The sequence below is a fragment of the Parasteatoda tepidariorum genome, chromosome 6, assembly GCF_043381705.1.
Source record: "Parasteatoda tepidariorum isolate YZ-2023 chromosome 6, CAS_Ptep_4.0, whole genome shotgun sequence".
NCBI classification, from domain to species: Eukaryota; Metazoa; Arthropoda; class Arachnida; order Araneae; family Theridiidae; genus Parasteatoda; species Parasteatoda tepidariorum.
In genome coordinates, this window is record NC_092209.1 from 24,197,163 (window position 1) to 24,213,555 (window position 16,393).

The 16,393-nt window shown below is 29.9% G+C and overlaps 1 pseudogene; it reads left to right on the top strand.

Moving 5' to 3' along the window:
* The first annotated feature begins 212 nt into the window (after positions 1 to 212).
* On the top strand, positions 213 to 1,574 carry LOC107447923 (glutamate receptor 2 pseudogene; annotated as a pseudogene).
* The last annotated feature ends 14,819 nt before the right edge of the window (positions 1,575 to 16,393 follow it).

Sequence of the window (16,393 nt, forward strand, 5' to 3'; positions counted from 1 at the left end):
GCAAGCTGCTCATTTTATTTTTGATTCCTCTTTAGTTATTCAAGCAAAGTGCTTGAAGCATTCACAAAAGCAACACCACTGCCTGCTTATCTCAATTTTCAACCAAAATAGTGCTAAAGTTCCACGATAAATGGTATAGGGGCGGGTAGCGGCCTAGGTGCCCAGTAAAATTAAAACACTGCGTCTAGGACTTTTTTTTCAGCTCCAAAGAAATGAGGAAGTCGATATTGACCATCACGTCAACCAGGGAAAGGGTTATTGACTTCACGATGCCGTTCATGTCTCTTGGAATCAGCATCATGATTAACACGATGAATGCCACGTTAGTTTCACATGGCTTTGCCTAACGGTAAGTATCTACAAACTAAATTTGCAAACTTGACAGATTTTGCTAGTTATTTAAAAGGTTTGGTTATGAAATATTTGAAAAAGTGGTGAATTGTATAAGCCTACGAATTGTTTAGAAATAGTGGTGGATAAAAATCGACTAAATTGAATTTATTAAACCAAGAATTAAAATTAATAAACTACCACTTAAAAATATATATTCACTGTCCGGGGGAAGTTGCGTCTCTGTGTTTATAAATAAAACCATTTTTGCGTGTTGTATATGGCATTAATTTCTTCAACCATTTTAGTAACGATAATAATATAAAAATATTAAAAATTAACTCGAATTATGTGTTTCTAATAATCTTGGCTTCGCCGGTGGCCCCCGTGGGGCTACGAAAAAATCCAGTGCCGGTCACCGGCAACCCCAATGGCATTCAATGTGTTAAGAAGCCTATGAAAAGAAACCTGGAGTCTTTTTCCTTCATGAACCCTCTGTCCGAAAAAATTTGGATGTGCATTATTTTTGCTTATGTAGGAGTCTCTACAGTTCTCTTCCTAGTGAGTCGATTTTCACTACAAGAGTGGTGATATGAAGAACACTTTATGGGCCCTAATACTTCAAATGACTTCTCTCTTTATAATAGTTAGTGGTTCTCTCTAGGAGACTTTATGCAACAAGGCTGTGATATTTTTCAAGATCTTTTTCTGGACGTATTGTTGGAAGTGCGTGGGGCGGTTCCTCACAGTCATCATCATATCTTCATATACTGCAAATTTAGCAGTTTTCTTGACAGTAGAAAGGATGGTAACGCTTATAAGCTCAGCAAATGATCTTACCAAGCAGACAGAAGGTGAATATGGGAATCTGATGTATTCATCAACACAAGAATTTTTCAGTTGATCAAAGATAACAGTTTATTATCGCATGTGGGAATTTATGAATTCTCGCAAATACGTATTTTTTCAATTCTATGAAGAAGGAATACCCAGAGTCCGGGAGACCAAAGGGGAATATACTTTCTTCATAGAGTCCACTAAGAACGACTGAAGACAACCTTATGATAACAAGGTCGTTCGTAACTTAGATGCAAAATCCTTTGAGATCGAACATTAGGAATCTTTTGAATCTTGCTGTTCTTTCAATGAAGAAAGGGATTTTGGCAAGATTGGAAAATAAGTGGTGGTATGATAGAAGTGAATGTAGAAATGTAAACAGAAAATTATTCACGCAAAGCGCTTGAAAAAAATTAGAAGCTATCCCACTGCCTGCTAACTACAATGATCAACCTCAAACAGTGCTCAATTTCATGATGAATGGGATAGGGGTCGCATCGCGGTCCAGGTGCCCAGCTAAAGTATATTAGGTTTACAGGAATACTACCTGGGTATAAAAGGAATACTAGGACTAGGACGGACAAAAATTAATAGTAATGAATTGTTTATTATTAAGAGTCGGTTACCTCCTTTCGAAAATTATCTATTATTGAAATAGTTCTACTACTAGTGTTTCCTCTTTTCCGTCTCGTTTCATGCCGGATGTTCCTCAAACAGTGAAACACAAATTCAATACTTTTTAGTTCCGGCAACCACTTTAGTTTAAAAATGCTGTACTAACATAAATTCAAATCATATAGGTACGAAACGTACAGGTAATTATTTAATTGGAGTATTACAATTTATATGAATACGATTGCTTTGTAAAGTTACTCAAAAAGGTATCTAAATTACCGATATTGTTCTTTCAGATTGGCTCTTCAGGGTTAAATTAAATACACAGTGTGCCTCTGTATGAGATTTACAAACGTTAAAAGGCAGTAATACGTTTATGAATTAACATTTTAAAAAAGCCCCTAAAAATGTGGTGCAACAGTTGAGACAAACAAAGTAAATAACAGAAAACTTTAGCGATTTTTGAAATTCAATTACTTTTTATTTCATTTAGCGTGAAAAATTTATGAATTATATTTTTAATTATGATTATATTTTAATAATAAATCATTTAATTCCGCCTAAGAAGTCAGGGAATTTCGAACAAATACAAGTTATTTACGAAATAAAAAAAAATATGTGTATAAAAATTAACGTAGAAAGTAGAAAAATATATTTAGTTCGTATGTTTAATAATAAAGCAAAGTTGACTTTTCGAGTAATTGCTCATTCTAAGGAAAAAAAAGTTTACTTTTTCGAATAATAAAAGTAACCTTTTAAATTTGCTGTTATTTTAAAGAAAAAAAACCTTACTTGAAAACCAGTTTTTAATCACTTTCGCATTCTTCAAAAGTTTTCAGCGGCAGGAAAAAATTAGTTTTACTGTACTTACCTGCGGAATATTAAAGTACTTTCCAACTTTTATTCATATAAATTTCTTAAAGTAGCGAAGTGTTATTAATTACAAAATATGCATATTAAAACTAATTTTCTGTTCCTAAGGAAAAAGAAAAAAATTACTTCAAAGTTAACCACGAGAAATAATTAGCATAAGAAAAACGAAATGAATAAAACATATTTTAAGTTCCTTTTTCATTGATTTTTTATCATGTTTAATGCTTACTATACTAATATAAGCACGTCAGAGAAAACTTGATGGAACGCGATATGATAATTTGATAAACATAATTAAATAAATTCGCGTTAAGAAATTATCTATTCTACAGTTCCATTAAGTAATACTTAAAAAATTATTCCGGATAAAAAAAAAATTGAAGCAATGTACGTGAAAACAATTTATTTATTTTAAAGATAATTTTTCTAGCTTTTTTTTGTTGGTTCAGATTGGAAATGTAAAGTAAACCATTTCTAAGTTCGTAAACAGGCTAGATGTGTCAGTTTAAAAAAAGTTGCATACTTTCTTTTCTTTCAAATTAAACAATTATACCTTTTTTGTGTCATTTTATCTTATTCTCGAACTGAAACTGAAGTAATTAACTTTTTTGCCGTCTTCCAAAACTGATATTTGAATTGATTTACTGAAAGGAATGTTTAATTGAAAAAGAAAATTGTATTCCTTTTTACTAGATAAAATATGTTTTGATGCAGGAAATTTAGACGAAAATAGATAAATTCAAGTTTTTTTAAGTCATCAAAACAAATTAAGATATTTTTTTATTGATTATTTTTTATTCTATCGCATTATAGACTGAGTATTTTTTTTGTATGAACTAGCTATTTTGAAATGAAATAAAAGAATATCTCGTTGTATAAATATTATGAATTTTATTCGAAATTTTGCATTTATGTTATAAAAATATTTTAATTCCTTCATTAAAAATGCAACAATTCTATCCGTTAATTCTTATGCACTTATGTATAAGTTTAATCAATTTATATGAAGTGAATCATTTTAAATTAACTTTTAAAACACAATATATATATGTATATATATATATATATATATATNTATTGATGTGTGAATGTGATGATGTGTCTTTAGTAGCTTGGGAAATTGATCTGTTGCACGTTACGAAGACCTATTAATATTTAAATATATTGTCCAGAAAGATATAAAAACCCTCTTTTCAAGGTCAGATGTGTTCTTCTCCATCTATCCATCAACATGTAATGTTCTCATTTGTGGTCCTCCGGCACACTACAAGCACCGGCACCGGTTCAAGAAGCACCGGCCACATTCATTAGTAGTTACACATTAGTAGTTACCACATTAGTAGTATGCACACCACACTACTAACTTACAATGTTTATGCTTCCAAAGCGTAAAACACGCACACACGCACGCACGCACACACAGACACACACACACAAAAAAAAATAAATCAAAAGACGTCACATGACTCAACGGTCAACAATAACTTAAAAATCTATTGGTCATTAAGTATGAAATGTCCGATTTGAGACCGAAAGATTGGTCTTTTATATCTCGGGCAAAAAATAATATACTTAGTCAAAATCCATCTAAACTATCAATACAACGTTGCCATTTTAACGATAGCTTACTAATACCGCTAGCGGAAAAGTCTGGAGAGAAGCTGGCGATGAAATCCTGAAATGCATTTTCCACTGCAAGTTGGAGAATTAAATATTTTTCCTTGCAAAAATTGTCCGAAGCTCGGGAAAAAATGGTAATCAGTTGGAGCGAGATCTGGCGAGTATGGTGGGTGACAAAGGGTTTCCAGGCCCAGCTCCTGTAGTTTAAATAACGTCGATCTTGCAACGTGTGATCGAGCTTTGTGCTACAGTTGGATTGGTCTTTCCCTGTTGACCAATCTCGGCTTCTTAATTTGCAGCTGCCTCATATTTCTTCTAACTGTTCGCTGTAAATGTTCGCCGTTATCGATTGCCCAGGTCCCATGAAACTATAGAGTATAACACCCGTGCTGAACCACCAAACAGTAATTCGGCTTTGGGGTGAGTTTTGGCGCTTCATCTTTGTCCAACCATTGTGCCAAACGCTTGCAATTATAAAAAAGTATCCACTTTTTCATCGTACGTGACTATCCGGTTCAAAAAGGGATAGCCTTTTAGTCTTGATACCAAAGAACAGCAAGCCTCGAAGTGGTTTCGTTGATGACGCTCGCTCAACTCATGCGGATCCCACCTATCCAGCTTCTTTACTTTTCCGATTGCTTTCAGATGACTTAACATTGTTCGGATGGTAGCTTCAAACCTTGATGCAAATTCACGCGTCGTTTCAGATGGGTTTGCTTCCCCTACAGCTTTCAGTTGGTTGTCATCCACCTTGCTTTAGACCACCGGCGTGCTTATGAAGATCAATATCTCCAGATCGAAATTTTATGAACCATCGACGTATGGTATCCGAGCGGGAAAAAAATCGGATTTCCGGCGGGGCCGGGGTTCGACATCGCTAAGCTCCACTGTGTACATTCGAATATACATGCTCGTAAAATATGTGGAATCGAAAGTCCTGTGATAGGTAGTTATGTGGATAAATGGATCTGGAAAAAATATTTTTTTTCTTAAGATTTATGACGAAATAGAGAAAGAGGCATCACTTAAGACTGGTGCTGCCATCTATCCGTAGAGTTTTCAGCTAAGACGTACCTTCAACCTTGCTGTGCTTTATTGTCACTTTCCTAATTTAAGTCTCATAAGATCACTACTGGCGAACTTGGCTTCTCCAAGTGTTATTAAAAACAAACAAAAAATTTCAAGGCCTGGAGAAGGCCCAGTGATAGTGTGGTGGGCATTTAGAAACGAAATCTCTCAGAAACATTTAATTTTGCCAACATTTTAAAGGCTCTACAACGAAAGAGCTGTAAGAAAGGGGCTTTGCATATCAACTTTCCAATCATTTATACGCATTGCTGGGAAAATAAGTTTAAATGGATAAGAAATAATACTTTGTTTATTGTTTATTAACTTAGTTACCACGAGAATAAATTTTTGCAAAAAGTGCAGATAATTGGCCGCCCTGATTATCATTTTAATAAAGCGATAAACGTGATTTATTTTTATCAAGATATTAAAGAAAGTTATCTTTTTTATAATTCCTAAGCAGATTAGAGATTTCTAAACAGATTAGATGTATCTGTTCGTTACAAAAAGATTCACATTATTTTTAAATCGAAAATGTTATTCTTGTTTGTGTTATTTTATCCTATAGAAACACTCTATTTTATTCTAAAACTGAAATAATTCACATTTTCCCAGTCGTCTATGACATAATATTCATTTTGAAAATAATTTTTCTATGAATTTATTTTGTTCTGTCTATAACGGAAATTTTAAATAACTTCGAAATTTGTAAATAGATTAGACGTGTGTAACTGTTACGGAAAGATCCACATTGTTTTCAAATCAAAAGTGTTATTTCTTTTCTGTGGGATTTTATCCCAAAGACACACTCTATTTTATTCCAGAACTGAAACTAAAGTAATTAACCTTTTTGCAGTCGTCTAAAGACTGCTTATTAAAACGATTTACTGAAGGGAATACCAGGCAGAGAAGAAAAACTTCATTCCCTTTTTCTAGATAAAATAGGTTTTGCTGTAGGCAATTTGGACGAAAATAAATTATTTCCGCTTTACTTATCTATTAATAGTTGTTTTTATTTTAATATGATTCCATGAAAATACGTTTCTTCCATTAACAATTGTACGAGTTTTATTCTGTCAAAATTAAATAAAGGAGCCTTTCTCAAATAGGTGAGAAATTGTAGATAGCATAAAGTATGCTTTAAATCTTCTTTTTCTTAATCTTTTCAAATAATACTTCCAAGTGAGTGCTCAAGACCATCATTAAGATAAAATCATAAAAATAAAAGCTCATAAAAAGAATGTAGCAATTATTTTTATGAGAGCTGTTTATAAAGTGCGCTTGCAAATAATAAGTTTTTCGTTCTATATCTTGATTTAATTCGATTTTTAAGATAAACTTTCAGCCAACCGTTATATTTCAAACCTGTTTTAGTACAATTAAATTTTCATTTAAAAATGATGATTTTCTGCCATGATATTCTTAGCGTTTGATAAGGTTTCAATAAATACTTACGTTTTTGAGAATACAATTATAGCATAAAAATTATTGTTTGAAATTTTTCATACTTAATGTTTCCAGTCTTTATAAAAAGCGATGAAATAAGGATGCAACATTAAAAGATTTGAAATGCTTAAAAAAACTAATAAAATGTTTAGGATTGTCAAATATAGCACAATGCATTACAGTTGAAATAAAACTTAAAAACTATTATACAAAACACTTTTTTTACATCCTATTGATAAATAACACTTTTCAAGTTTTAAATAACACTTTTTACGAACCAGTTTTTGGCTCTTTTTCGTTTTCATACACATGGGCTTTCAGTCCTAATTCAGAAAATATTTTTTCTAGTAATGTAAAGGATAATTTATTTATATTTTAATAAAACAATTTTGTCCATCACTAAATACAAGTAATTTAAGCAGATATAAAGGTTACATAGACGAATGTTTAAAACTTTAAGCTCTTATAAATACTTTAAATTATAATTATGAAATGTAAGAAAATATAATTAGCAACTACCTCAAATATTTGGAGATTTGTTTTGAATATTAAATCGCTCAACATGTTAATATTTCAACAGATAAAATTAAAGAATTCTAGGGTAGCATTCTTGGGCTGATATTATACATACTATAGACAAAATATTTTCCAATGAATATAACTGACTATAACAGCATTACAGTTTTCTTCGCAGATGACACCGGAATCCTCATAAAATCCAGAAATCCAAACCTTGCCCTTCAGAAATTACAGGAACAAGTATTTGAAATAGAATACTGGTGTGCCAAATGGATAACAGCTGCTAACGCTGGAAAATCACAAATTCTAACAAATTCTAACTATACAAAAAAAAAAAAAAAGATTACAAATATTTCTACATCGCCAACCAAAAAGGCGTAATATCTATATACCAAACATTTAAAAAAGCAAATTACCTTTTCATAATCATAAACAGCAAACTTACATGAATGATCAAATCAAAAGTATTATAGACAAACAAACACAGCAATAATGGTCAACCTCTAATTTAAAATCAGAGAATCTCTAAAATTAAAGAAACTGCTATATACAACAATGATCTGTCCAATACTTTCCTATGCCTAACCTGCCTGGTCAACAATACTATAAAATCTCACGAAAAAACTAAATCAATGTCAAAGCAAGATCTTAGGAAAAATCACCTGCCCTAGATGGTTCATCCAGAATTCAAACATCAATAAGGATCTTAAAATTCCAATTCTATCGCCAGCACATACACCGAAGAGCCATTACATTATGACCCCCTCCAACTATAACAATGGGCTCGCCCAGGTTTTCATGGTTTCTCGCCCAGGAACNGTAAAGTCAATTTAACGAAATATTCAACTCTGAAAACTACAGTAAAGACAATAGCTGCACATTTCATCCCCGACGTTTCATATCACAACTATCAAATTATAGTTTTCAACTTCAAATCTTATCACAGTCTCTCTCCCAAGCACAGCTTCAATTACCAATTTAAATTGGTGCCCAGATTGCATTGGTTCACAGGTACCCAGATAAATTGCACCACTACACTGGGGATGATGGCTTTCCATACATCGCGATCTGAACATGGATTTTTTTTGGTTTAATGGTAGCTTATTTTTGTAGCTACGCAACTTTGTCTAAAATACAAAAAAATTAATTTTCTTTTCACTCCAAATTGCATTCCTGTAAACAGAAAGAGCCACCTTAAAGATATAATTTCAAGATGGATGGAAAAAGGGTCGTGATAATAATCGGGGGTCGTAATGAGGATAAAAAGGGTCGTAATAAGGATAAATTTCGATGATGATGAAGATGATTGGCGTTCATGCTCGTGAAAACTAAAAACTGTATGTAACAGTATTTCATCTGTAATTTTACTACCACTTTGCAAGAACATCTTGAGATTGATTAAATTTGACAGGTATGCATCTTATATGTAATCCTGTTTGCTAAAATCTAATTTAAATATGAAAATATCCAAAAATGAAACAATTCAATTTATTAATGAATAATTTCAAGATACGTCTTTAAATGCTGGCAATTTTACAATATTTCATAGAGACAATGTAAGGGAAGAAAAAATAATAAGAAATTCTAAACATGCAAAAAACTTATTGTTTTACGATCCAGTTTTAAATAGAAATAAATAAACGGGTAATAAGAAATAAACGTGAAATTATTTTTAATCTTTCTTTCTGCTTTTTAAATCATCTAAAAAGTAAAAATAATAGCTAAGAGATTTAAAGTAAGATGTATATCCTTCAAGTATATGCATTAATTTAAATGCTACGGCTTTAAATCAAGACTAAAAGATGCAAAAGTTGACATCACAGATGTAAAGGCTTAAATGGATTTCGCACCGTCTGAATGCGTTGTTTTCGCATAATTTATCATATGTAAGCCAACAATAAAAGAGAAGTCTGATGACTGTATTAAAAATTTATGAGTAGTTTGTGTTTATAATGTACTTTTTTATGACGTAATTTTCAATTTTGTTTACACGAAAAGAAGAAAGAAAAATCGTGTTTTCTCTATTTCTGTCTTACCACTTTATAAGAAATTATCGTAAACTTGACTTACACTTGGTTTATTAAAATTATAAAATATAGAAAAGACATGGAAAATAATATATTAAAGATTAATAAAAAGAGAAGATAAAAGATTATTAAAATAAATATTTTTAAAAATATTTAATTTTTTTATTTTTCCGTAGTAATCAATATATTTGCATAATATGTTTATTTTGTATATTCTTTACTTAATATGTTCTATTTTCGTTTCAAATTGTTTTGGATGCTCCTCCCACTAATGTATTGATATATTTTGCTTTGGCTATATTAATACAATATTTGAAAGCACTTCTATTCGCTGATATAATCGTATGAGCTGATGACGAGATTATATCTTTTCATTATTTTGCTTTCCGGATATATATACACAGATGCCAACTTGCTCCGGACAGCGAATAACTATTTTCGAGTGGTAGTTTATTAATTGTGATTCTTGGTTTAATAAATTCAATTTGTTAGGTTTCTATTCACCACTATTTTTAATTAATTCAAAAGCTTATATAATTCACCACTTTGATACATTTAGGACATGCTCAGAGATGCCAACTTGCTCCGGTCAGCAAATATATATTTTAAAGTGGAAGTTTATCAATTGTGTTTCTTGGTTTAATAACTTAGATTTTTATCCACCACTATTTCTAAATTATTCGTAGGCTTATTTAATTCACCACTTTATAGTACTTAAGTTACCTTCTAAAAGGCAAGCAAAAATAATAAAAAAAATTTTAAAACTTATTATAGTTATTTACCGTTTTTTTTAAAATTATTTTGGCGTGTCCGGAGCAGTTGGCATCTCTGCATGCTAAACGCGTCTAAAATAAAGCAAAATCAGTCAAAAATTTGCATGATTTTATTTGAAATATTTACAGTTTTTTCAATTATTTAGGCGTCTCCGGAGCAGTTGGCATCTCTGTATATTTATATATACTTAAAATATTAAATCGATATTTAATGCATTTGTGAACATCACTACACACTTAAGAAAAACTGTGGAAATTCTAGGTCATCGTATTTGGCTTCAATAAAAAGTGAATTCCATTTTGTTTTGACGTTAATAAACTATCACAACCGATTATTTGTAATACTGGTAGGAATTTTTTTCCTTTTTTTCTTTTAAAAAATATGAATTTTTATAGGAAAAAATATTATTGGTAATATTTTTAATTTATTTTATTGGGTGGATCGGAAAATTCGTGCCGATTTTCGATAGAAGGTGCTCCCAAAGTTTCTCCAAAAATATTCAAGTGGTAGAAAGCTACTCATAAAATCTATTAGAATGTTTCTTAACTTTTCAACCACTTCAACATATATAATATTCAAGTATCAGACTTCTATATAAACATTAAGTTTCTAAACAATAAAAATTTATTTTTAAAATCAAGAAATGTATTTTATATGTATTTCAAGAAATGTATTTCAAGAAATGTATTTTATAGTCGAAATTTTGCTAATATTTGAATATTTTTCGGTGGATTTTTGGGCTCTTCGCCTGTCGAAAATCAGCATGAACTTTTCGGACGACTTAATATGATCTAAAATGAATAATAACTATTTAATTACATTTTAGCAAATATCTTTTAAAATAAAGTTGAACTGATGGACGATTTAAAAATTTAAAAGGTTTAAAGAAAATTTTAATTAAACTATATTTTATTCATTTTTTTAAATACTTTGAGGAAAAAACGTACTGAACCAGAATCAAACTAAAATTTTTAAACTTTACTAAAATTTGTGCATTTTTATTAGTTTATACGCAATTTTTACAAAAAATATAGTAATATGTGACATCAATTTAATAACATTTTTAATTAAGTGAAACTAATTAAGGAAGAAGATTAAAAAATATAAACATCGAATAGAAAATTGAACTCTACTAAAATATATTTTCAAGAAAATTAATTTTATTTTTATATAATACTCTTAAAAGAAATATTTTATTAGACTCTCATTGCAATAACTTCAGCAGAAAAAAGGAAAATTACTTTTCAAAATAATTAGTTCTACCTTAATCGATAGCCGATAGCAACTAACTTCTGTTATTTTCTCATAATTCTAATCATTCAACAAATCTTGTTAGTTTCGATAAAATATGAATTAAAAAAATTAAATAGCTTTAGAGAATGAAAAATAAAATTCTTTTATCACATTTTTAAGCAATTATACTCAATAATATATTAAGAAAAATTAGATTACTTTCACACCAGTTTCAAGAAAAAAATAACAAATCATCCCGTTTGTTTTCCCCCACTTATTTGTAAATATTTTAGAAAAAATTAACGAAAGAGCGGGGAAAGAAATTGTCGGTGTGTTGGAAGTTACGATAGCTAAATGTAAAGTAATTATAACCAAGATAAAGAACAAATGATTACATATTATTCCTTATTTCCAGAATATTAATTAATCAAAAGACTAATAAGTGAAAGTTTTATTTAGGTAATTAATTATAGGAGTAACAAACTTTACAAAATCGTCGATTTCCTTCGCGGAAACGTAAATAATTGTTGTAAATTTTATAAAGTTTAATTAATCACAATGGGAAATAAATTATTTTTGTTTTCAGTTGCATGAAAGTTTTAATTGAGTCTTGGATCTATATTCGTCGCTGATTTCCAATTTGCAATTGGTTTCTCTCGATAAGCTACATTTTATATTCCATACCAGGGATTTTCAACTTGCATGAAACCAGGCGCCGCAATTAAAAACAGCAGCCAAATGGAGGGACGCAACTTTATCAAAATTTTATATATGACTTTTTTATGTTTGAAGGAACATTAAATATTTCTGTCAGATTTTTATCAAGTTGTACAAAACAAAAGTATTGTATTAAAAATTAAAATAAGAAGTAGATCTTTTAAAATATTTAATTGAATATTAAAAAATTCTGGCTAAAAAATTTACAATTGTAAATAATTTCGTCCAAAATGAGTGGTTTCAAAAAGTTAAATCGGAGAATTTCTTCGAGAAAATTTCTGATACACACATACTAAATTATATTCACAAAAAAACGAAACAAAAAAAGAGCATCATAACCGATTATTTTAGTATTTGAATAAATATTTTCTTGGATGCAAATCTTGAGAAATGTTTTTTTTTTGCTACGTTGGTATGTTAAATTTCACAGATACGTATTTTAAACTTATATAGATTTTTTACGAAAATTGGCCACAAAAATTACAACTAATATATTCGGCATAATATATTAACGTTCGAGGGCCACAAAGAAAGGCTTCGCGGGCCGGATGTACCCCGAGAGCCACCAGTTGTAGCCACTGTTCTATACAGTAATATATTCTTCACCAGGAATTTTCAAAATTCATTTGAGTGAATACTAAGTGTTCCCACTTTCATGCTACGTAGGAAGTGGTAAAAAGGGCAATAATACATTTCACTTTATGATACGAAACGTTAGGCTCATGTGTATTTTGTCTTAAGTTTTATTTTCAAAGGAGTAAACAAGTGTATATGTGTAGATTCAAACCTACATATAAACTTGTACATTCTGAAATAATAATAAAAAATAAAAAAAAACCTAACTAAAACTATAGTTTTCAGATTGCTGCTACTCGCCATATTTGTAGGGTCAGAAATAAAAATACCTTTAGTGTCCGATTTCATAAGCATTAAGATTAGACACTTAATACGTAAAAATCAGACTTTTAAAACAATGGTTATTCTGTTTGAATAAATCTATTTATTCAAATTCCAAATAGTAGCACTACTTTTTAATGTAGGGGAATGTTTTTCATATTCTCCAGTTGAAGATTGACGTTTTTTTTTTAAAAAATTGTTTTTTACACTTTTTTGAATTTGAACACACCTGTATAGTATATAAGCTGTTAAGTAAAAACGAATAGTAGCAAGTGGTACATTTAACTGACTGATTTATAAGTTCATTTAAAACGCTTTAGCAAAAATGCCCATTTTTCCAGTTTCCATTATAGAATTTTTCCAATTATTTCAAGTATCAGAAAAAATTTTGTTTCAATATTTGTTGAAATAATTTTGTCCACCTCAAAAATCAAAGGAAAATATCAAACTTCGAAAAATATGTTTTGATGTTAACTAAATTCTTGCAACATTTTAAAAACTTTTGCCAGCTAATTATAGTCAGACTTTAAATAATATTTTTAATAATACTTTTACTTTAATAATACTTTTAATTTAATAATACTTTTTAATAATACTTTTTTTATAATACTTTTTTAATAATACTATTTCTTACTTAAATTCCACATTTCAGTTTAAGCTAAAACAGTGCAACGAAAACAAACCTATTTATTTTCTAAATTAAAGAAGTTGCTTAGAAGTAAATAGTAAACTTAATTTGTTTAGAAGTAACGATTTTACTTTTATTTTCGGCTACAATTTCATTACTGAAGTTTTATAAACTAAGAAATGCATTTTATAACGTTACAATTCTGACTTATCTGGTAAGAGACTAGAGCATGGACAAAACGTATATTTTCTAGCACCAACTATTGCATTTGTTTTGAAAAATCTGATGACACATGATTTCATTTAGAGCTAAAGATTATTATACATTACAGTGGGAAACAATTTTTTTGTTGCACTTATGCAAGTACATTCTCTTACTTAATTCGGGTATAAGGATTTGGAAGCTGAAATTATTTTTGTTCCAAAATCAAAAATTTTTAAAAAAATGATATTTAGAGTTTATTTTATTTTTATGTCTAAAAACAAATAAGTTTTCATTAAAAAGCATAGGGTGTTTTTTGTTTGGAAATAATAAAACAACCCTTAAAACTCTAAAAATTTATTAGCAGAATCATCCAGAAAATACAGCTGTTTTTAGCACTTAATGACAGCTTATATGGTGTAGTGCACAACAAAACACAGACTTTGAAATTTTACAGTTCAATGAACTTACTACAGGCTCGCAAATTAGAATACTATTGAAGTCTAATACTCTATTCAGACGGTAGACATAGTGGTTTGGCTTGGGGGTATAAGGCCATTGTGGCCTTTTACGCAATCAACGTGAAATTCAGGAAAATGTGGATTAAAATACCTTGAGGTGACATCAGGTGAAATAGAATCGGAGAGAAATGAGTACATTAGTTGGTAAAGGTCCAGATGACAAAAAGAAGATCTGGAAAATCATGAGATAGTAATGAGTTGTGAATAGTCAACAATCACGAAATCTTCTGTACATAGCTTGTAGAAACACCTCGCTGTTTAGATTATTACTTCTCTCAAAAAAACAGTTAGCATCACTAGACACCGCAATTAACTTGTGCCGATCACCAGGCAGTAAAACTTAGCTTAACGAGTGACTCCTATTTGAGATAGCTGTTATGGACAAACGGGTTAAAAAGTGACCGCAAACACTTTAAGAGCAGGCCTAAGTGCTACTATCGAATACTGTCACAGAAATTGCGTTCTTTGGTCAACAATTCTTCATTCTCAGCTTACGTGGAGGTTCTGAGGGTCTGAAAATCACAACATCTTGAATTTCTGTCATAAAAACGATGATCAGTTGCAAATCGCAGCAGTCTTGCAATCCACACTACTTGCATCGTAGACGATTCTGTTGGAGATTATTTAAGGTTGATGACGAAATCCCGGAAATTTAGATACGTTTTAAACGATTATCGCATTATTGGTCACATTATTGCATTATTATCGCATTAAAACTACGTAATTATTGATCCTATCGCTTTGAAACTATCATTTTGCAACCAAGTGTCTGCAAGTTGCCAAGATTATTACCAGTTGGAAAAAATGTCGCCAAACTGAGTCTTCCCTAAAAAACAGATTTGGCGTTAATTTTTGTTTAAATTACGTTAGAATTACATGATTTTCAAGCAAATTTTCCAATTAAACTATTTATTTAGTGTCTGTCTGAGATATTTATCCTCAAAACAAAAGAATATTTTAAAAAAATGTACAAATATTTACAAATTTGCAACAACATATATATGAAACAATAACTACATCTTCTAAAATAACACCTGAGACAAGAAGCACATGACCTTTATGTGTCGCATCACAAGCTGAAATGTATGTTCGCCTTCTTAATATTCACTTCGTAACAGAGAAGTTCAGACACTTCCTCCTTCTAGTGAGTTTTTAAAAAAAATTCATAGTTAGGAATATAATATAAAGTTGCATAAAAACTGTATCTCTCAGTGAGAATCCATTTGCTTGCAATGAGAAAGTTTTAGTTTTCAATAGTCAAACCTATTAACAAAATATTTAGCAAAAAGCGTAGTAGTTGACAGCCTTTGGTTCTAATCTAGGTGGAATAACAATAAAGTTAATTATGAAGTTCGAGTATGTTTAAACTTTCAAGATTGGGAGTAATTTCTTCTCATGATTAAGAAGGTCAAAACGAAAATACGTGATAGGAATGTTAATTATTTCTAGAAATGCGATATAATGAAAATAAATCTCACAACAAAGCCTATTTTATACTAACATTTTTATTCATACGCAGTTGATGTGATCCTTAAATAATTTAAACAACGCCACCTAAAGTAGAAAAAATAGATGGATTTTAGAGTTATAATTTTTATAGCTGAGTAGAAATTTCCCGACCGCAGCAGGAAAATACGAAAGTTAATCGTTATTTTAATATAACTTTTTGCACTAAGTAGAGCTAGTTAGGAATAATAATGGGTTAAGAAATTTTTTTTAAAAAATCCACTAGTTATAAGTTGTTAAATTTCTTTGCAGTTCTTTTTTCTAAACAAAATATAACTCTAGATGCATTAATGGAAATAGAAAAAATCTTTAAGGTAGAGAGAGCTGAAAAAAATATAAAAACTATTAAATGTTATATGTAAAACAATAATATAATAAAAGGAATTTTTAAGTTTTAAAATAATAAAAATGTTCTCTCTCACGCAGAAGTAAAATGAAGTTAGAGTTAAATGGAGAATTTATTGAAGAATGTTAAGACGAAAACAAAATCGTCCGATATTTGAATAGAACAAAAGTTTTTGAATATTTTTTAATGCTGAATCTTTTGTTTTTATGAAAAAAGTAGTTTTTCTCGCAATAGC